This window comes from Equus przewalskii, chromosome 5 (genome assembly GCF_037783145.1).
Source record: "Equus przewalskii isolate Varuska chromosome 5, EquPr2, whole genome shotgun sequence".
NCBI lineage: Eukaryota > Metazoa > Chordata > Mammalia > Perissodactyla > Equidae > Equus > Equus przewalskii.
Genome location: NC_091835.1, coordinates 56987848 through 57009203, shown reverse-complemented (window position 1 = coordinate 57009203; position 21356 = coordinate 56987848). Strand labels below are relative to the sequence as shown.

The 21356-nt window shown below is 39.0% G+C and overlaps 1 protein-coding gene across 2 annotated transcripts in view; it reads left to right on the top strand.

Annotated features, from left to right (window-relative positions):
• Positions 1-21356, top strand: part of AMN1 (antagonist of mitotic exit network 1 homolog) — a 58199-nt gene that overhangs the window by 695 nt on the left and 36148 nt on the right. The window lies entirely within an intron of this gene.

Here is a 21356-nt window from a genome sequence, read left to right as displayed (position 1 = left end):
GCTGGGTTCAGCTCCCGGCTCCGCCTTCATCAGCTGTGTGACCATGGGAGAGTAACAATCTCTCTCTGTGCCCGAGTTCTCCAGCTGTAAAATCAGTGTAATAACTACCTAGGTCATGGAGTTGTAGTGAGGAATAAATTTAACATACGCCAAGTCTTCAGAAGGATGCCTAATACCAAAAGAAATTTCAGAGACCTTTACTTGATAGGAATAGTTTATTGAGGGAGAAATAAGCTCAGATGCATATAGTCACAGGATGGCTTATCAAGTAAGGATGAGGAAGGTGTTTAACCATTACAATGGTTATTGCAGTGGGAATTGACTGTTGGTAGAGGATTGGTTAAAAGTGATTGTCTTACACTTTTCTAGGAAGACAATTTGATTATCAGAGGCATTTACAAGAAATAACACGTGAAGTTTCTCTTATGTTCATGAAATAAACTAGATTGTCTCCCTTGTGTAGCCTAACTGGTTTGGTCTGCTTGGGGGATTTTCAGGCCTGGTCTCCGGTTTATTTTATTTTAAAAATTCCCCCCTTTTGGCCATTCTGTTGGCAAGCTGAGAATGTGAACCGATATAGTGTTACTCTCACCACCACTGTTGATGTCGGCATTGGGATGAATGGTTATGTAATCACTGTGGGAGACAGTTGTGTAGTCATCCTAGACTTGGGCGGGGGGATCACTGAGTTCTTCCGAGGTGTCTAATGCTGATTGATAACATTGGATGTGTGAGTGGCGACTGAAAGGCATTTAAAACTCTGGAAAGGATACATCAGGCTAGGGAGGTTAACGTGATGACTACGAGGAGGATAATAGCTAAGGATGGAAAAATTGCCCAGAGCGGAAGCCAAGATTTAATCACTAAATAAATCAATGGAAGAACCATTGCCTATTTGATGAGAGATTGGCATCTGGTCTTTAAGATCTTTAGATTTGGGGTAACAATTCTTACATTATTAATGTAAGCAGCATTTTTTACAAGTTACAGCACGTGCACCCCTTGTGGGGTGGTTAGGGTGTCTAAGGCTATGCAATTGTCTAATACAACTCTGGGTAAAGAGTTTATAGATTCCTGCTGTAATTGTAGAGACTTTGCAGAGGATAAGGTCTCTCCTAATAAGGTTTAAGTGCTGTCTTTTGTTAGTGTCTTTTCCAATAAATGAAGCGTCTAGGTTCCAATGTATGGGGCACATTGTCTTCCTTTGGAAGTGGATCATAGAAAGCTTTTTGGATGTGGTGGAAATAAGCGTTTCAATACTTAGGACAGGATAAACAGGAAGATGTCTTATTTCAGGAGGCGGTGTTCTATAGGTAAGCTTAGGTCTAAGTTAGGCCTCTAGATGGTGTGAGCATCGGGTAGTTAATAAGAGACATGTCTATGGAAACAAAAGAAAGATAAAGGTTAATAGTTGCAACAAATTATAAGCTTAGTTTCTGAGTCTAGCCAGTTGAGAACATTTCTGGATTTGAGCTCGAATCTCCAGATCGTGGAGTGAGGATGGCAGTTTCAATCTGATGGATTCTGGTTTGCAGTTTGAATGTCTTTGATGATGTCATCTGGTAAGCTCTCTGAGTGGCTCACATGGAAGTAGGTATGAGAGTTGTCTATACATGATCTATTGTGGTGATTTTTCTGAAGTTTATACCAAGACATACGGCTTTAGCTTGTAGGGTTTGGAGAAAAGGGAAGTTTTAGTTTTTATTCAATGTCAGAAGGGTGGGAGACAATTGGAAATGTAGCCAGATATTGGAGGAAACTAGAGGAATTCAGGATCCAGTCCAGTTTACCAGTAGATACAAAACCTCAAAGACAGTGAGCAGGATTGGAGGCTGATAATGGGTACACTGAAGTTTTCTGTTGAAACAATTTTTCTGTCTGTAGACACTCCATTTTTACCAAAGGTAATCACAATAAGATGAATTTTGTTTGTAAAATAGTCTAGTCTCATTACTGGGCTTGTTATTTACATGAGTGCAGCAAGAATAGTGATGTTATGCACCTTCTCAGATACGATATTTTAATCAAAACTTTGGTAACGTCCAAGGGGCTTTATTGGCTCTGTAAAGTCAACCTTAGTTCCTTAAAACTGTCTGGTAATAAGGAATCTCCGATTAGAACTTTTAAAGCCTCTTTATGCCAAGAAGCTAATCCAAGGACTGGTCCAGTTGTGTCCTGTTACAGGGAGAACAGATTCTTAGTGAATTTAGGCAAATATCTGTATTGTCGTGAAAATAAGAATAGTCAATAAGAGTTTTCAATTCTGAAGGGATCAAGTTGGGAAAATAATGTTTCATTTTGTTTACAAGAGTATACTTCACCAAATTATTGTAAGTTATAGATAGTTTCAAAGAAAAGAGAAAAAGGGTTCTTTAAGCCTGGAAAACAAACATTAAAGAACTAACAACATTTCAAAGTCATAAAAATTATCATCATCTTCCTCAGTTCATTTAGTCTCATGAAACGAATCCTTATTTTCTTTGATCTTGGGTTAGCAGTTTTAAGAATTAATCAGTTTCTCCATTAAAGTTGTGGAAATTCTTACCCGGTGCAGTGGTATGATCTTTAAAGTTATCAGAAACCTGTATTTTGCAGTACTTGGCAGGGTCCTTTCCATGACTCTCCATAAGACAAAGCATTTTGGCCTGTAATGATTGTAAATGCGTTCAGAGAAGAATTAGGAGTAAAATAACTGTGAATGGCAAAAGACTTAAAAATAGCCATGATTAAAGATCTGGTAAGAGTTCACTATTAAAAAATAACAAAATTATGTAAATTTGGTTATTTCTGTGACCTACAATATTTTAAGATGATAACTAGAGTTATGATTGATAACGTTATACCAGGACACATCAGATTTCTAGGAATTTCATGCAGATTCTGGACCACTTATATTAATAACATATATCCATATAAATATAACCTAAAGAGGTTAAGCATCACCTTTATTTGACAATGCTTCCTATGCAATTCAACATATCAAAATAGCCTAATTAGTTTAATATCTCTCTTTTTATAAGGAGAGAACAAATCTTGTGAGATCTTCCGGGGTCCTCTGAAAAGTCCCAAAGTTAGTTTGAGATCAAAAAGACTTCATTTAGATTTTGGAAAGTTTCTCAAAAATGTCAAACACTTGATTAAATAGGATCACAGTTCTTTTTGAAACGATACTCAGTTATCTATTCAACCAAAGTGACAGTTAACAGATTTCAAAAGCAAATACGAACAGTTATATAGTTATTAAAAAACCTTAGCTCTTTTAGTGTTGAGAAGATTCAGTTTTCCTAAGTAATCAAGGATCTGATAAAAACAACATGAAACACAGGAACTTATTTTGCTAAGGCACAGAATCTTCGATTCCTAGGCAGGTTACACAAAAGGTAAAGAAAAACCTTTTATAATGTCTGGTTAAGTGCAGACCAATAAGCTAAGAAACTTTTAACAAAGAGAAAATCAAACTCTAGTTTGCATCAGTACATTATTGATCTCATTTTTAAAAACACTTATAAATAAATCCATTTAATTTTAGCTAACTTTGACCTTGCAATATAGAATTTCTAAACAAGCCGCCTTCAACTTTCTATTATCCATTTAGATTTTGTCTTATTCCTTTTTTCTTTATAGTTCTGTAATAACCAGTAATTTTACTTAACAAAATTACAGTATAGGGGCTGGCTTGGTGGCATAATGGTTAATTTTGTGTGCTTCACTTCAGTGGCCCAAGGTTCACAGGTTTGGATCCCAGGCACAGACCTAGCACTACTTGTTAAGCCATGCTGTGGCTGCATCCCACGTAAGGTAGAGGAAGCTTGGCACAGTTGTTAGCTCACCAACAATCTTCCTCAAGCAAAAAAGAGGAACAGTGGCAACAGATGTTAGCTCAGGGCCAATCTTCCTCACCAAAAAAGAAAATATTACAGTATAAAATTACTCTTTTTTTCTTAACAGAAACACATCCTATGTTTCTTGCATACTCTTCATATAAAAATACATCTATTTTCTTTCATACTTTGTATACAAAGTAGTTTTCTTTCATTCTTGTTTCTAGTAGATTTTTAAATATATTGATTATAAATGTTAACCATTAATAACCTTTATTTTCCAGTGAAAACTAGGAAATACACAATTGTGAACTGTCATATATCAGCATCCTGTAGTAGATTAGCAAATTCATGAATACGTAATTATAAAAGTTTATGTATTTTGAGAAACATATGCGTTTTCAGAATATAATTTTTTTTTTTTAAAGATTGGCGCCTGAGCTAACAACTGTTACCAATCTTGTTTTTTCCTTCCTTCTTTTTCTCCCCAAAGTCCACCAGTACATAGTTGTATATTTTAGTTGTGGGTCCTTCTAGTTGTGGCATGTGGGATGCCACCTCAACATGGCCTGTCCTCTCCCAGGATCTGAACCGGGGGAACCCTGGGCCACCAAAGCAGAGTGTGTGAACTTAACCACTTGGTCACGGGGCCGGCCCCTCATAATATAATTTTTTTTAATGTGGCGAAAGACGTGTTTACTAATAGACCCAAGTATTTTTTGTCTCTTTCTAAAAATTAAGATGCCAAGAGTAGTTAAACTTATGTTTAGCAATTAATGTTTCAGAATATTATTTTATTTGGAAATGATCTAGATATTTAATGAATATCCATCACTTAACTTAATATAAACTTTTACTTACATCTATTTAATTTACTTGTTTTTAATAATTGTTTGGATTAAACAGTTAACCATCTTCTTAAACTGTTTTTCTTGCTGACAAGTTTTCTAACAGAGATAGCATGAGCTTATTCTACTAGTAAACTCAGGTAGAAAAGGTTGTATGTTTGCATTATATTTAATATTGACAACTCTGAAGATGTGCCTCTTTTTATTAAATCAACACATTTAAATTAGCTTTTATTTACCAAAGATTATCTCAGATCATACAAAATTGAAAAGAATTTGGGTTACTTTCTATATTTCTGAGGGTTTTAAGAATACTTAATTTATATACATGTTTATTTTCCTTTAGGCCAATTAAATAGAGCTCTTTAAAACATATCACGTATACATAACATGCCTACATATATACATATACCTAATATACAGACAGACACAAACAGAGATCTTATAGCTTTCATTTAAAAATTTTAGCCATGTGTCAGGTACAATAATATAAAACTCAAAGGAACAGCTGGATCCAAATTGTGTTTCTAGCAGATAGAATAAGGTAAAGTTCCTGCTCAGATGGCTAAAGCTTTTTTCCAAAGCTTTTTTATTTGTGTGCTGTAAGGATTCTTTTAGAGAAGCTGTTTTTGGAGTCATTTTGTCTTCAGGAAACTTTGCATACCAATCAAAGAGTGCATTCCATTTTCTCTTGAGAAGTTTGGAATCCTCTGTTTTTAAGGTTTCCCCTCAGATGGACTATCTTATTTAAGTTAAAGGCTCCCCAAAGTGGCCACTGCAATTCCAATTATCCTTTACAAAGTTCACCCATTTTTCCAAAAAGGCATAAGATCTTGGTCTGAGATTTGGACCAGCACCCATCTTTGTTTTAGGTTTCCTAAGATGTCTTAACTATGAGGGGTCCTGTTTTTCAACAGCTGTTCCAAAACACAGGGAATTGCACATCACCACCCCCACCCTGTTTTGAACAGAATAGGGTGACTTACGGAAAAGTTTCAAAAAAGATTGCTCAATAAAATCAGAGAGCTCGACACAAAGGGAGTGAAGCTTGTATCTAAGAGAGGTTTACTGGGAACTCCACGACTGGTGAGAAAGAAGTGAGCACAGTGGGCGCCATGGGTTCTGGAACCTGGTTACTCACCAGCCTCTTGGCTAATGAGGCAGGGGACATCTTCCAGAGATCCCACTTCTGACACCAAAAACTGTCAAAAGAAGATTCAGAGAGCTTTACTTGATATGAATATTTTATTGAGTTGAGAAGGAAACTATTTGTGAACCGGGAGACTTCAAACCAAAAGTGGTTAGAAGCTCAGAGGCGTATAGTTACAGGATGGCTTATAAAGTGAGAATGAGGAAGGTGTTTAACCTTTACAGTGATGGTTATTACAATGAGAGTTTACAGACAGAAGGGTTTGGTTAAAAGTGATTGTCTTACACTATTTTAGAAGACAATTTAAGTGTTGTTTATGATTGTCAGAGACATTTACAAGAAATAACTTAAGTTTCACTTACGTTCATGAAATAAGCTAGATTAAGTTTCACTTATGCGGCTAACTGGTTTTGTCTGCCTGGGGAATTTTTAAGCTTGGTCTCCATTTTCTTTTATTGTAATACTAGCAAATAATAAGCTAAGTGTTAAATATTGTTATTAATATTTCACACCAGAAATTGTGCTGGAAATTGCAGTTACAGTTGCAATTTCTTCTCTCTAGGAGGTTTCAGTCTGGTAATAATGCCATATAAAAAATTAGGTCTAAAGAGAAAATCACTTCACTGAATGCTTTTTAAAACAGTAGCATTGATATTTACATTATCTCTTATAAACTTGTGGCCCTCAGTTCACAGTCACTTTTCATAAAAGGGAAATCTGTTGATTCTCCCTTGTGTGTACTCAGACTTGCGTAGAGTCTTGAGAAAAGTATCTTGCTTTAGTTCTTGGCATAAATATTACACCTGATCCAAATGAGATTTTCTTTCTCTCAGTAAAGACAGAGTAATGGTTTAAGAGTGCAAGTTAGGAAGACAGACTACGTGAGTTCTATTCCTGCACCTAACGTAGTTATAAAATCTTGAACAGATGATATAACCTGTCTGGGTTTCAGTTTTCTCATTTGTAAATGGAGGATGATGATAATATTACCTACCTTATTGGACTGTTGCAAAGATTAAAGCCAATTCATGTAAGGCTCACAAACAGTGCTTGGCACATAGTACGTGTTCATTAGAGTTAGTTATTAATATTATGTCATACCAAGCATGGAAAGAAGTGTAGCAAAGAATATGTTACCTAAGGCCTGACCTTTTTTCTAAGGCCTGGCTTAATTCCTCTCTCTTAATTCCCATCTCTACCCTGAGGCTCCTTGAGGGTTCCACTGAACTTCTTTGGCCAGAATCAAGTCTTTCACCTCTTTGTATCCATGGTTCCTTATTTTTAGTAGCTGCTCAGTATACATTTAAGCATGCATTTAAAGAGAACATGTGGCATATGAAGCACTTTACTGATGATTGCAGGAAATAACTAGCATAAAGGAGGTACAGGCTTATGGTTCCAGCATAAGACAAGTATATAAATATCTGTAATATAGGTAGAATAATACCACAAAAGAAGGATTGGCAAATAGGAGGAAATGCATCCAAGAGTGAGTAGGATAATAAGAGCAAAGGCTTGACAAGCAGGAAAGTTAGAAGTGTCTGAGAAGACCAAAAGTAGTGTTTCAGATTGGCTGGAGAATACAATATGAATAGTGGAGATTAAGACATAAAGCCAGATAATTAGGAGTAGAACATTGGGGGCCAAAATGGGATAAGAGTGTTTAATTCTGTAGCAGTGGGGAGCTATCAAAGGTTTTGGAACTGTACTGAGAGCAGAGGGAGATTTGAATTACGGAGAAGTTGGAAATAAGGAAGCACTTAGGAAACTGTTGCAAAATCATGGAAGGAAGTAAGGAGAGTCCAAACTAGGAGATATGTGTGAAGGTGTTCACTGCAGACTTCATTCTGGTGACAGAATTGGAATGTCCATCCCTGGGAAAGGTGCTGTGAAGTATTATGCAGCTGTTAGAAGAATAAAGAGTAGACATATGTATAGTCACATGGACGGAACTTGAGAATGTAGTTCTTAGTGAAAAAAGAGGAAACAGAAGAATACACATTGAGAAAAATTATTCAAAACTTGAAAGTAAAGCAAAAAGATGATCAAATGACCTTCACTGTCATACTAGGGTGTTGGTCCCCATGTAAGGGTCCATATTTGCCTTTAGAATCATATTTTCTAACCCTTTTGGGACAAGGTATGGTCAGATGGGCAGTTGTCAGCAAACTATTTCTGGGTTGTAACAAGGTAAGGAGCTTGATCCAGAATAGTAATCACCTGTTTTTGCTAAGCACACTGCTTAATCCACATGATGGAGCTTTCTGCATGAAGGAAACTGCTTGGTTTACATCCTTGCATAAGCTCCTAATCTCACTGACCAGCACTTTGAATAGCGCTGCCTTAGAGAATCCTTTGAATCTGGGATATGGGGAATAGTTTTGAATAGAGGGAACAAGGAAAGAGAAAAATAAAAAATTACTCTGAAGTTTTCAGCTTTGTGGACTAGGAGAATGGTGTTATCATTAGATAACTGTGGAGTTAAGTGTCTTATGAGGAAAATAAATCAAAACAACCAGTAGGAATATCAAACAGGCAGTTAGAAATAGATTTTTTAATCTGAAAGGGAGAGCAGAGATTGAGACTAAGGTTAGGAATAAACTCCTTACAAATAGATGGAGCCATGGTTAAGTTTAAGGGAGAGGATATAGAGAAAAGAAAAAGGAGCCAAGGATCAAATTTTATGCAACACTTGCATTAGAAGCAGACCATTTTGCCAAAAGTCATTTGTTTGTTAGATTAATTCACCATATAACTGATTGGCTAAATATCAATAAGTTGTTTCTTTTAACTATAAAGTTTGGAGCAACTCATATTGGATGAAATGTCTACCTCTCCCCTTTTTCTTGCAGCTTTTGAAGATTTTGTTAGGTTTTAGCTGATCAGTTTTCATTTTGTCTTGAGAAGTGAGACTACCTGTGTCAACTGTTGGGACTGAGAACTGAGATCACTTATGTCAATATAACTTTTTGTTCCAGGAAATTTTCGCAATCAATTTATCTAAATAAAACTTGGTTATTAGGACAAACATTTTGATTGTTAGGGCAAACATTATGTTTATCAGGCCAGATTGTTCATCAAGGCTTGCTTCGAGGCTCCATGTCCATCAGTCTTAACCTGTTATGTCACAAATTTTTCCTAATCCTAACCATTCCCCATTTTGGATGGGGAGAACCCTCTTAAACTACTTGAGCTTACATCCCAAAGCCTGAATGTACTCTTCCCTAGCTTTACCCTATTGAGACACTACCAAAACCCTGTTAGACCCTTGCTGCAGTAAATGTAATAAACATTTTTTGTTTAACTAACAGGCTTTTTGGACGGTCTTTGTGAGCCACTTGTTAGTTCTCATAGCAGTATTTTAGGAAATATTTGTTTCTGTCCCAGCTCTCTGCTCTTGCTGCTGGAGGGAACTGGAGCAGAAAGAGGAAACCATTTACTGTGGGGAACACATGGCACAGCTTGCACAGCTGAGCTCAGAGAAGAGGATATTAAAGCACCAACATGAAAAAGACTGAGTGGAAGAGAGAGGGGGGAGAAAAAAGTGGTATTGTGGGAAAAAGGAAACATTTAAAATATAGCTGAAATCTGCCTAAAGGAAAATATAAGGGGAGTGATTGTCACTGTGGAATTTGAATTTATCCTTCTTATAAAACCAGTGTGTTTTTAGCCTGGTCTTGTTTCATGGATGCTGGTAGAAGACTGGAGACTCTTGGGTCAGAGACACAAAGGACTTTATTTTTCATTGCACAGCAACCAGCATGAGCATTAGCATGTTTATGTTACTTCCTCTTGACCTTCAAGACACAGCAGCAACACAGAGGGCCCAGAAGGATGCCTGCACAAGCAGTGGGTTGCGTTGCAGAAGAGAAACACAGAGGGCTCCAAAGGGTGCCTACACAAGCAGTGAGCTGCATTACAGATGAGAAACAGGGGGCCCAGGTGGATGCCTACACAAGCAGTGAGTTGCATTACAGGAGAAACTAAATTTGGGGACTCTGCCATTTTATAGCAAGCAGTAAACAGCTGCTTGGTCCTGGAGGGAGACATTAATTTATCCCACAGGTTTGTTCGTTGTAAACACAACACTGAGAATGGCCCAGATAAACAGTATCAGGCCTTGTATTCTTGCCATTCCCAGGAAGACAGGTAGAACCATGAAAAACCCTAGAGGTTTGCCTTCCCCAACATTCCACCTCTTGGGCCTGCCATCTTGGCTTCTGACAAATTATCACATGACACTCCTTCAGCCACACTGATTAACTTGACCAACAGATGCTGGGAGCAAATGTATTCAATTTGTTTTATACATCATTTAACTAAGGCTATTAAGAGTGCTCCAAGAAGCAGAATGAGGCCAACCTGAAGTATTGACCTCAACTATGCCTCCAAGGTCACAGACTCAGCCTACTGTTGAATAAATCCCTGGGGAGACCAAGATGTCTTACTTCGAACAGCCAAGATGTAGTCTAAGGCCAGAATAGTATCCATTATGACCTGCACAAGGAAACTTAAGCTTACATGCTAATCTTTGGTGTCATTGTCAGTAATTACAGGGACAACAGATAAGCCAAAAAGCAACCCCCTACCCAACTGAGAAGTATTCCATTGCCTATTCTTCTGTACATACAAGCATAGAACCCAAAGGAACACAGGTCACTCTAGTACAGATTTATTGTTAAACTTGATTTGGATCACCATGACATTGTTTTGTTTATGCGACATGTGCAGTGTCACTGAGTAGTTGCATCCTTGATTGCTGTACATAGAATAGCCCAAGATCACTTGGGCATCAGGAGAGACATGAATTTATATCTGTCAGTTTTAAACAAGGTTGTGCTAGTCCAAGGTTTTAGACCCATGTGTGGAGAGGCCAGGCACAGCAGAATAGTTCAGGGTCATCCATATCCACATGAATTTTTCTGTTTTCATAGTACATGGACAAGGATGAGAAACCCAGCAGCATATCAAATTGTCAGCTGCAGCTGCTGCTTGCCTCATGTAGACCATCTAATTGTTTTGCCAACGTGCAGCACTGGATCTAGAGGACAAAGGGAGCGTTAATTCCTCCTCTCCCTGGAGTACTTCTCAAGGTCTCAAGTGTTTCCTCCCCGGGTTCTGGAGTTATTGCTGTCCTTTGTGATCACAAGTTTGGTGTGTCCCATGCCAGTACATATAGCTTCACTTTTTTCAATCAAATCTCCTACTGACAGAGGTCAAGTGCAAGAGGGACAGGGTTGTTTTTACAAAATTTATAGAGACGCATCATATTTCCCACTTTGACAGGCATGGGCCACTTTAGGGGGACTTGGTGAACAGTGAATTCAATCAAGTGGTCATTATCTTCTTAGGATAGAGGTTGGCAGACTTTTTATGGAAAGAGCCTGATAGTAATATTTTCAGCTTTGTGGGCTTCCATCACAATTATTCAACTCTGCCATTGTAGAGCAAAAGCAGCCATAAAGAAATGGTCATGGCTGTGTTCCAACAAAACTTTATTTACGCAAACAGGCAGCAGGCCAGATTCAGCCATAGGTCAGTTTGCTGACTGCTGATCTGGAACTAGTTCAGTCCAACAGGAGAATTCAGGGTACTAAACCAGAATTAAGTTTGAACTCCCTAAGCTCCTTTTTGGCCAGCTGCCACCCAGAGGGTGTACCAACCAGGCTGGCTTGGAGTTACTGTTAGGCAAAAAGTGATGCATCAAGCTCAGGAATTGTCAGAGTAGAATCCTAAATTTTCAGAATAGATGTAGTTACTCTCCACCACTTTCATCGTGATCGTTACCTAGAAGGTGGCCAAGAGGATATGAACTCTTTCAGGGGATGCTTGCAATTAGTGACCAAACTACCTCCCTAAGATGTGTGGACCAGGAGGTGAAGGAGGTAGAGTCAGAAATTTCTTTTAGTTGACTTTTTTAAGGCCATTTTACCTCTTGTTGGAGCCAGCAGCCTGAGGATGATAAGGGATGTGAAATGTCCATCAAATGTTTTGACTATTGGCCCAGTGTTGAGTGACCTTTGCAATAAACGGCATCTCATTGTCAGACTGCAAATGATCTAAAAAAGCCAAAAACATAACACATTTTATGTAATGGCCAATGTAGCTGGAGTTGGTTGATCAGAGTGGAACAGTGGCACTGTAACCTGAAAAAGTGTCAACAACGGTAAGACACCAGTGGAGCCCCTGAGATGAGGACCAAAGGCCCAATATAGTCAGTTTGTCAGGAGTGAGAAGAGACAACGCCCCATGCAATGTGGCCTATTAAAGACAAACAGGCTGACTTTTGAAAGGAGGCACAAGACTGGCATGCAATGGTAGCTTCAACATCAGACACATGTAATCCTTACTTTGTTCCCAGGCCGTGGTGGTGGATGTGTTGCTATGTTTGGTGTGATCATGGATCCCAGTATCAATGGCTGGGATCTGGCAGGTACATACTTAATTAGCAGCATGATTTCAGCCCATTCCATTAGAGAATGAGTCATTGCCATGTATATCTGTCCAACTGTCAGCTATAATTTGTTTCCATAGTTCACATTCCAAAAAAGAATTATCTTTAATCTGCTAAACTGTCATCTTCCAAGTGGCAGACCAGGTGACTAGGCCATTGGCAACAGTCCGTGAGTCAGTAAAAGTATAATATGCCTCAATCTTAGGAGTGTTGTCTATTATCTAAGGCAGATATTGGCAAGCTTTGCCTATAAAGGTCCAGATAGTATGTATTTTTTGCTTTGTAGGCCATACAGTCTGTCTCACAACTACTGATCTCTGCCATTATAGTCTGAAAGCAGTCACAGACAATACATAAATGACTGGACATGGCTGTGTTCCAGGAAAACTTCATTTACAAAAGCAGCCAACAAGCTAGATTTGGCCGATGGGCCATAGTTTTGTGACCCCTGGTCTAAGGCAAGAGTAACAACTTTCATTCACCCATTGCCCTGACCAGCACATACTGCAATCTGTCTTCCAAAGTTATCTTTCGAGCTGGACAGCTCCTGACACCCAGTGAACACCATCAGCTTTCAGCTGAGCTGAACCAGCTCAATGAACCAGGCCCAGACATTTAGGGAAAGCTATGAGTCAAGGGCCATTGAGCCAATGGCTTTGCTTCAGGTGGTAGGAGTAGTGGATAATGTGTCCCCCAAAACTCATTTTTCCACAAAAAAAACAAGATCCGTCTAGAACCAGGCCAACTGTGATCTTGAATATACAATTTCCATATGATCAGCAAGGTCTTTGGGCCCTTCTCTTGTTAGTTGTAGAGTCCTGGTTGAGCCACACCAAAATGAGGATATCAGGCCATGCAGTCACAAGGCGTCATGCTCAGGCGTTCAGTTTCAACAGGAGCTTATTAGCAGGTTAATAGCTGCCTTAAAAAAAATGGGGGGGGGGTGGCGCAGCCCAGTGGTACAGTGGTTAAGTTTGCGCGCTCTGCTTTGGTGGCTCGGCGTTCACCGGTTCAGATCCTGGGCACAGACCTAGCATTGCTCATCAAGCCATGCTGAAGCAACATCCCACATATAAAATAGAGGAAGATGGGCACAAATGTTAGCTTAGGGCCGATCTTCCTCAGCAAAAAGAGGAGAATTGGTGGCGGATGTTAGCTCAGGGCTATCTTCCTCAAATAAGTAAATGAAAAGTGTGTGCATATGCATCAGGCAGGTAGTAATGTTGTAGTTGAAAAGGGCTTGTCTGAGTACTCTGGCAGCCATTAAGTCTTTAAAGCTATGATTTTCCTTTCTTCTCTTGGGATTCTATATTTTTTCTGCCGGGCTCCTCAGGAGGGGACAGAGAGGTAGAAGGCAAGTTACATATTCCCTGTTACCTTTCTATATGTGGCATTTCTGGAACAGGAGAATCAGCTCTGATACTCATGGACCAGGGAAGTATAACCATGTAACACATCAATATCAGTTACACATTCTGCAGCAAAAGCCACAACAACAGTCTATTGAGAGGCCCAAGAGGCTCCACCTATAAGGTCATTTTAGCATCGCTTCCCCACTGAGAACTTTACCCAAATCCCATAAGTTGAATTTAGGTGCCTTTTCCCCCTAAGGTATCAGAGACCAAGGATCTTAATGCATGCACAATTTATGAATTACAGCAACAGCCAACCAGGGACTATGTTATTCCTTAGCTACTGGAGAATGCAGAGTGGTGGGAGAGGCTAGCTCACAGGGGGTGTTGGGAGGGGCAAGGTTATTTTTTTCTCCCTTGGCCCTCCCACTCCAATATTGGGACCTGAGTATAGGCACTGCTTCCTCCTCTGGGTACCTCCCAGTGAGCATCCTCGCTCAGAGGTCCCTTTCTTTCTGCCCCAGTGGACACCACTGCATTTCACCCCACAGTCCTTGGTAATTTGAACCACCCCTATACCCAGCACCCCATCCTCCTGAGCTGTCACATTGGACTATGGTGGGGGCCAGAAACGTGAGCAGCTGGCTTTGCACTATTAGGCAAGGCTTTATATTCACTTTTGTTTTGAGGGGCTGCTCACCTGTGGCTCAACTAAATGACCTTCTAATGTTTTGGTCCACTCAAAGGTCTGACACGTAGCAAGATTCTCATGACTGATACCATTTATTTCAGCATTAGGGTTTAATTGCCTGAGAAGCCACAATAATGTAGCCTTTCAACTGGAGCCCCAGGGTTTGCTACCTAATTGTCATAATAACATCCCTCCTTCCTCCCATATAAAGGAGAGTGAGCAATAACCAAAACACCATTCAGGTGGCTCGTTTCAATCCTACGTCTAGGACTGAACATGTGGACAGTGGAGGAGCTGTTCCTTCCCCTTCACCCACCACCTGGGTGAGAGCATTTGCTACCAAACCTCAGGGAGTCACCTCGTATCCCCAAACCTGGCCTACAGGACCTTCCTCTTCCGTAAAGCCATGTTTCTGTCTGCATCCAATTCTCATTGCCAAACTATCAGATCTAGGATTTAATTTCACTTTACTGACACACTAATAGATTAGACTGTTATGGATTCATGGATGCTGGGAGAAGACACAAGATTCTTGGGCTAGGGACAGAGAACTTTGTGACAGCACAGCAAGCAGCATGAACATTAACGTGTTTGCCTCAGTTCCCTTCTCCCCCAAATCCCATAGGGTTACACAGAGGGCTCAGATGGATGTCCGCACATATCTGTGGGTGCGCTACAGGAGAGAAACACTGAGCTTGGGTAATAAACCATTTTATAGCAAGCAAAAAGCTGTCTTTTGTCCTGGAGGAAGACAGTGCCTCATCTCTCAGACTTGCTTGCCACAAACACAACCCACCTGAGAAATGGCCCAAACAAAGCTCAGTCAGGACCTTACATTTTTGGCATACCCATAGAAGTGTGAAAGACTTAACTAACACCACCAGGCAGAAGTTGGAAAACTATCTCACCTCAATTTTTTAACACAATTTAACAATTTTATGGGGTTTTAAAAATATGCATGAGTATAACACACCACCCTTTCCAAGAAGTGTTTTGGAATCCATTGGGATGGAAGAACCTGTATTCAAAGTAAGCAAACTTAAAATGACCAATTCATTTGAAAAGAAATCAAGTATGTATTTAAAAGAGAAGGAGTAACAGTATTTCCTCTTAATGAGTTCCATATGTTTGTTAAATTGATGAGAAGATTGCCGAGATTTGGAAGACTTACAAAATGGCAGCATGAGGCGCTCCCTAGACCTGCTCCCCAGTAAAATAAGCATAAAAGTTGAAAATTATAAGACAAAAACAACCACCTAAATTCTGGACAGCAAATGAAGAAATATTCATTTAAGACAATTTATTAAAACTTAGTAACAACAGCAAGAGTCTGTGGCATTTGAACTATACCTGCTCCCTCCCCCACCTCCCTCCTCAGCTCAGCTTGACTGGAAGCTCCACTCCAGGTGAGTGTGGCTGAGATGATGAGGCTACTTCTCCCCGCAGCTCCCAGTTGAGGGCTTCACTATCTTCCTGGGAAGGGCAAGATGCCAGCCTTCCTCCTCACCTCCCTCCCCAGATACTTGTTCACAGGCTATATTACAGGTGAGTATGGCCAAGAGGTCGGGTGATTGCTACTTCCACCTAGCCTCCACTTATAGGGCAGAGGCTCTAGCTCAGGATATCATGCCGAGAATACTGGGGTCTCAAGCTCCCTCATTCCAGCTCATTCATGAATGGAGGTTCCATCCTAGAAGAGGCAAGCCAAGAAGACCAGAGGCTACTCCCCAACATCCTGCTCCTAAAGCAGGGCTGTCACTCAGGGAGAAGCACATCATTGGCCTTGTTCTCAGCTCTGAAATTCTGGCTCAGAGATTCTTTCCGGGGGGAGAGGCAAGCTGCGAAACAGAATTCTAAAACTCTCAAGAAACTGACTTTTATTTGAAACAGAGGCTGGGAGAAGTTCAAGCCTAAGGGTGCTCTCAAAATCAGTGGAGATTTTGGTATTAAGTAATTACAAAGAGGCTGATAGCTTCATGTGAGACACAAGCTAAACCATAGGCCAGCAAGTTTACTGGAAACAACCAGGGAAAGAGACATCTAAGAAGAGCCTGCCTGGGGTCAGAAGAAACCTCAAACATTGACCTCAGAAACTAACCCCGCAAAGGAGTCCAAAGTGAATTGGATGACATAAGGGAGGAATTTATACCTCAGGCATTGTTGAAAACATTAGAGCAATTGATCTGCAATGAGTGAAGGCTAACAGCTGGGTGTGATACCCATAGAGGCTTAACAGAATAATCAAAGAAAGAGAGTCAGCCCTACTAAAATCACTGTCATCCCAAGGTGACAATGCTTATGTCCAAGGCTGTGCCCACTAAGAAGCAACATCAGAGGTTGTATACAGTGAGGGAAATAGACTTCACTAAAATAGCCCACCATGTAACTAAACAAGTAAATAGTCACAAGTCTGAGGGGATCAGTATCAAGAGTTACTGCATTATATTATCTAAACTGTCCAATTTTCAACAAAAAAATTGCAAGATAAGCAAAGAAACAAAGTATGACCCATACACAGGGGAAAAAACAGGCAACAGAAACTGCCTTTGAGAGGACCCAGATGTTGGACTTAACAAAGACTTCAAAGAAGCCATTATAAATGTGTTCAAAGACCTAAAGGAAGCCACACTTAAAGAAGTAAAGGGAAAACCAGTTTGGCAGTTCCTCAAAAAGTTAAACATAGAATTACCATGTTACCCAGCAATTCCACTCCTAGGTATATACCCAACAGAAGTGAAACTGGGTACTCAAACAAATACTTGTACCCAAATGTTCATACCAGCACTATTCAATAGCCAAAAGGTGGAGACAACCAAAATGTCTATCACCAATGAGTTAACAAGATGTGGTGTATCTATACAATGAAATATTCTGCCATAAAAAGGAATGAAGTACTGATACATGCTACAACATGGATGAACTTTGGAAACATTATGCTAAGTGGAAGAAGCCAGGCATGAGAGGCCACATATTTATGGATTCATTTATGTAAAATATCTGAAATTGGAGAAATTGGAGCCCTCATACACTCTTGGTAGAAATGTAGAGTGGTGCAGTCACTTTGCAAAACAGTTTGACAGTTCCTCAAAAGTTTATACATAGAGTTACCACATAACCAAGCGGTTTATGTGAGCCAGCAGTTGAGCTCCCAGATATGTCCCCAAGCGAAATAAAAACATATGTCCACTCAAAAACTTGCACACCAATGTTTACAGCAGCATTATTCATAATAGCCAAAAAGTGGAAAAACCCAAATGTCCATAAACTGATGTATGGATAAACAAAAGGTGGTATATCCATTCAATGGAGTAATATTCAGCCATAAAACAAATGAAGTGTCAGTACATGTTACAACATGGATGAACTTGAAAACGTTAGGCTAAGTGAAAGAAGCTAGTAACAAAAGACCACATATTGTATGATTCCATTTATATGAAATGTGCAGAATAGGCTAATCTAGAGAAACAGAAAGTAGATTGCTGGTTCCCTAGGCTGTGGGAAATGGGGGAAGTTGGCAGATGACTGCTAATGGGTTCAAGATTTCTTTTTAGAGAGATGAAATATTCTGGAATTAGATAGTGATGATGAATACACAACTCTGTGGATACATTAAAAACCACAGATATTATGTCAATTATATCTTTAAAAGCAGTTACCCAAAAAAATTTTTTTTTTAGTTAAGCTTTTCACTTTTAGAATAAGTGACATAAATTTCTGTTGATGGTAGAGTATCTGATTTCATTACCACTCTAAATTCCCTTGCACGTTTCCTACTGGATCATAGACTGGACTTTGACTACATCTTGTCTGTCTAAAACAAAACCTACTGGCACCTCTTCCTCCCATACTTATTCAGTTAGCTGAGTCTGGGACCCTGGGGGGATGATTGAGGTCATTACTGCAGGTTGGCCTTATCCTTCTCCTTGGCATGCTAGGGATAGTAGCCTTAATTAAGTCCTTTAAGAGACAAATTGAACAGATTCGGTTTCTGCCTCTGTTGGTCAAATTAATCAAAGTAGCTGACAGGGTGACATACTTATGTAAATATTTGAGTTCAGCCAAGAACATGTTGGGGTGGATAGTTGGGAGAGGCAATCTGCCATGGACCAGCACGTTCTTGCTGGGTATGCCAAGAATGCAGGGCACTGATTACTCTTTACCTAAGACATTTCTTAAGGCTGTGTGTTTGCAGCAAGCAACCTGAGGGATGAAGTATTATTTCCTTCAAGAGCAGGCTTGCTTCAGTTTCCTTAAAAGTGGTGAATCCCCAAGCTCAGTGTTCCTCTCCTGTAATACAACTCACTGCATGAGCAAGCGTCCATCTGGCCTCACCTACTTTACGCTGAAGGACTTGGAGGCCTTGGGGAACCAAGACAAACATGAGGCCCTGGATACTGCTCTTGTCATGAGTAACAAAGTCCTTTTGCTCTGACCCAGGAATCTCATGTCTTCTGACAGCATTCGTGAAATGGTAATACGCTAACTTATAAGCTTGTAAGTAGGGTAAACTCTCAGACCCTGCACAACTCGACATCACAAAAATCAATTCTTGGTGGTTTTTAAGTTGAAAAGTGAAAGGTAAAATAGTAAACTTAGTGAATTTTTTCTAGAAGAAAACATAGGAGAATATCTTCATGAACTTGGGACAGGCAAAGAGTTCATAAACAGAACACAAAAAATACTTGCCATAAAGAAAACACAGATATATTGGACTATATTAGAATATACTTCTCTTTAGCAAAAAACATGATTAAGTGAGTGAAAAGGCAACCCACAGAATGGGAGATATGTTTACAACATATATGTAACCAACAAAAGGCTTGTGTCCAGAGTATGAGAGGAACTTCTACATATCAGTAAGTAAATCACTCAACCCAAAAGAAAACTAGGCAAGATACTCAAATAGATACTCCACAAGAGGCTATCCAACTGTACAATAAAGAAATGAAAATGTGCTCAAATTAATTAATAATCAGGGGTTGCAACTTAAAGCCACATTGCATTGCTACTATAAACTCACTAAATTGGCTAAAATTAAAAAGACTGGCAATGCCACATGTTGACAAGGATGTGGATTCCAGGAACTCTCATCGACTGATGTAGGACTGTGAATCAGTATAACCACTTTGGAAAACTGTTTGGCATTAAGCTAAACATATGCATATCCTATAAGCCAGCAATTCTACTCCTAGATATAAACTCAGTTGGAAACACAGGTACATGTGCACCAAAAGACATGTCCAGCAGTACTTATATTAATATTATTCAGAATAGTCAAAAGTTATAAACCACCCAACTATACGTCAGCTGTAGAATAGATAGATAAATTGTTCAAACAATGGAATACTATGTGGCAGTGAAAATGGATATGAACAAACTGAAAATGAAAATGAACAAACCATAGCTATCTGCAACAATGCAGATGAATCTTGAAAACTTTTAGCAAAAGAAGCCAAAGAAGGATGGTGGAGCAATATTAAAACCAGACTGAATAAAATCTGAAGTGAGAAACATTAATATGGGTAGAGGGAGACATTACTTAATGATAAAAGGAATAGTCCACCAAAAGATATAATGATCATGAGCTTGCAACTAACACCATAGTCTTAAAAAAGGAAAATTATCACAATTACAAGCACAATTGACAAATTCATTCACGGTAGGAAACTTAATACACTACTCTACATTTTGTAAATACAGAAAACAATGCTATACGTTGTTTATGGATATATATTTTAGTATTAAAAGTAGGACATAATCATGGACAGAAACTATTTTAAAAACTTCATGGTAGTAGCTGCCTCTGCAAAGGGAGATAAAGAGAGCAAGCCTGAGTAGGTATACAAAGGAGGCTTTAATCTGAAATGTTTTATGTTTTAAGAAACATATCTGACGCAATATGGTAAAATAGTAACATTTTAAAATTCTGGGTTTGGGGTACATGAATTTATATCATCCTATTTTATTTCTCTGTATTTTTGAAATTTTTCATTATAAAACGATAATGCACACAAACTGGCAAAAATTAGTAGAAATGAAAGGAAAATTTGATTTCAAAATACAAGTATTGTAAATTAAGAATTCTACAGATTTAGAAGAAAAAATGAGAAAAAGAAAAATAATACTATCAATAAACAACTATTTATATTCACGTAATATATTTGCGTGCACAGATATACCTACGTGGAAAGGATATTTAGACATATATAATAGAGCACACTACATCTCTCAAATAGAGGCTATAATATTCTTTGAATATTTATGGAGCATATACAAAATCAATCGTGTATTTGGTCACAAAAACAGCTCTTACAAATTTAAGGCAAAAAATAGCAAAATAGGCCAAGGATATGAATAGACAATTTAGAGAAAAGCATTTCCCGATAGCTAGCAAGTTCATGAAAGATGTTAGATTTACTAATCATTAGAAAAATACAAAGTAAAGTAATAAGAAGATGCCACCTTTCACTCATGAGATCTTCCAACATTTAAGAATAGGGAGATCTTGGGGCCGGCCCCATGGCCAAGTGGCTAAGTTCGCATGCGCTGCTTCGGCGGCCAGAGTTCACCAGTTTGGATCCTAGGTGCAGACCTACACACATTAAGCCAAGCTGTGGCGATATCCAACATAGAGGAGCTAGAGGGACTTACAACTAGGACATACAACTATGTACTGGGGCTTTGGGAGGAAAAAAGAGAGAGATTTGCAACAGATGTTAGCTCAGGGCCAAACTTCCTCACCAAAAAAAAAACAAAAGGAAGAAAATCGAAGAGGAGAGTCAAAATCTTAAAAAAAAAGAAGAGTAGGTAAATCTTAAAAACATAGTGCTGAGTGAAAAACTAAACAAATCTATGACAAATACCATATACATAAATCAGAACTACTTGCATACAACGATCATATTAAAAGGACACATATAACAAAAGGACATTAGACATTAGAATGGTTTCCTGGAGTGATGGAGGATGAGGTTGAGAAACGGAAATAATGGAAACAGATGGAAAAGTAAATAAAATGAATGATGGTACCTATTGCTTGA